This window comes from Galeopterus variegatus, unplaced genomic scaffold, assembly GCF_000696425.1.
Source record: "Galeopterus variegatus unplaced genomic scaffold, G_variegatus-3.0.2 Scaffold1637, whole genome shotgun sequence".
Classification (NCBI taxonomy): domain Eukaryota; kingdom Metazoa; phylum Chordata; class Mammalia; order Dermoptera; family Cynocephalidae; genus Galeopterus; species Galeopterus variegatus.
Window position 1 is genome coordinate 315831 of NW_007727748.1, and position 2336 is coordinate 318166.

Below are 2336 nucleotides of genomic sequence, written 5' to 3' on the forward strand. Positions count from 1 at the left end.
GGGGCGGGGACCCCAGGCCGGCGTGCAAGAGGCTCCCACCGGCTCCCACCAGGCGTTTCAGGCAGGGAAGGGGCCACGTGGTGGAAGTGGGGGGTGGGGACGCAGGGGACACAGAAGTGCTGGGCTGTGGGGAAAGGGGATGGGGGCCGGGTGCCAAAAACAGCCGCTGTGGAGGCCCCAGACCCCCTCCCACTCAGCACAGACCCGCTCCAGGCCTCAGCTTGCTGGGGTGGGCGCAGGTGCGCCCGCCCATAGAGCCTGGCAGCCGGGACACCAAAGTGAGACCCTGCCTTACCCAGGCCAGCTCCAGCCCCTCACTGCCCTCCCTGGAAACCCCACAGGAGCGGCTCTTCAGCTGCTCCGGAAAACCACAGCCCCTGCCCCTCCCTCTGGGGTCAGAGTTCAGCCTCAGATAAGAGCCCAGAGGCCACCTCTGTTCCCAGAAGCGCTTCCGGCTGCAGCAGTGGTCCCCACCCCCTCACTCTGCTGGAAAAGACCCCTCCCTTCACTGAGAAATGGACTCAGCCAGGGTGGGAACCCCCTCTCCCCACTGAACAGAGCCACCTATGGTGGGGGCAGGGAAGGGGTTTCTTCCCAGACAGAGCTGGACACCAGCCCCTGCCAGCCCAAGTTCCAGGACAGCTGCAGGGGGACCTTGCGGGGCAGGGGATGTGGCTCCGCTGACCGGGTAGGCACAGATGCTAGGCCTGGCCTCTCAGGGCTCCTGACCGGGACCTGGGCCATCTCTCCTGTCCGCCTTCCTGGGGACAGGAAAGGGCTCGCTCCTGGAGGGGCTGCCCCTCAGCCGGTCCCCAACCCCCATGGAAATCAGCTGGGTCTGCAGTGAAGAGGAAGCAGACAACCAAGCCCACATAACTCATCTGCCCAGGAAGCTTCTGGAACGGGGAGCTTTCCAGAGATGCTGATTCAGGCCAGAGGCTGTTCCCCGGCCCCTTCTCAGAGACACATACCAAGGGGACAAGGGAGCCCCACGGAGCCTCACCCTCCAAATCCTCAGGGCTCCATGGGCTCTTTGTTCGAAACAAAAGCTGCCGAAGGCGTTCCCCAGACCCCAGGCCCTGGCTGGTGAGGGTCTGTGCCCCCAAGACGGAGGCTGCGGGGATGAGGGGGTGGGGGTGCCTGGGTCAGAGCTGGGGCACGTGGCAGGCACCGCTGAGTCCCCCGCCAGCAGCCGTCCCCCAGCCCTCCCCTGAGGGAGAGAGAAGGAGAGGAAGGAAGAGGTGGGGAGATTGGGAGAGAAATGGGGAGAGGCAGAGGATGGGGGGGCTCAGCTCCCGGGACTTCCATTCACCCTGATTACAAACTTTGAAGCCATCCCTGGCCTCACTGCTGGCTCCTCGAGCCCCCCCGGGGGTCCTGACCCTTCGCTGTGCCTGCAGTGGTCACATCGGGTGAATATTGGGGAGCACCTTGTATCTGCAGGATACCCAGGGCCCCAGGTATTCCAGGTACTCAGGTGGCCCGCAGCCCGCTTCCCGCAGTGGTCCATCCTGTTCTGGCCTCGTGGACGTGGGCACCTCAGATGGAGCCTGCATGTGGATGGGTGGGTCCGGGAGGACCCAGATGGGGGTGGGGACATCGCTGGGGGGTGAGTGAACAGCCATGGATTTCGGGGAAACCTTCTTTAATCATTGCCATTCGGGCACTTGGAGGACACCTGGGAACTGAGCAGCAGATACGGGCCGGGCTCTGGGGCGCATCGGGTTGGGGCAGGCTGTCAGGACAGCACAGGCCACTGCCAACAGGCACTTCTCATGCTGCAGGACCCCAGCGGTCATCACATCCACTCGGAGCCCAGTGTGGAGGCTCCATGGTCCCCAAGGCAGCAGGGAGGCATGTCCCCCGCCACTTATGTCACCTCTGCTGGTGCAGCTCCACCATAGGGGGTGAGGAGACCTGGAATGTTCCATGACATTACTGATGCCTCCATGGGTCACAGCCCTGAGCAGGGCCACAGTGTGACAGCTAGAGCCATGAGGCACCTGGGTGGGGCAGGGCACCTGGGGGGAGGCCCATGGAGCACAGAGAGCCTGGGGGGTGGCAGGAGCATAGGGAGGTACTGGGAGGTGACCCAAGGTGACATGGCTGTGTAGCAGCCTTAGTTGCAGTGGGAAATGTGGCCCTGACCCCGAAGGGTGGGTGTGAATTTACCAAGACCTGGGTTGTTGGCCCACCCAGGAGGCTGGTGGTCACCCCTCTTTGGCCTCAGTGGGATACAGACCAAGCTGTGGCTGAGCCTGGCCCTCCACAGAGGGACCAGCACACCTGCTCAGAGGGGACTCAGGGCTCCTGGGCCTTGTTGCACAGTGACAGGG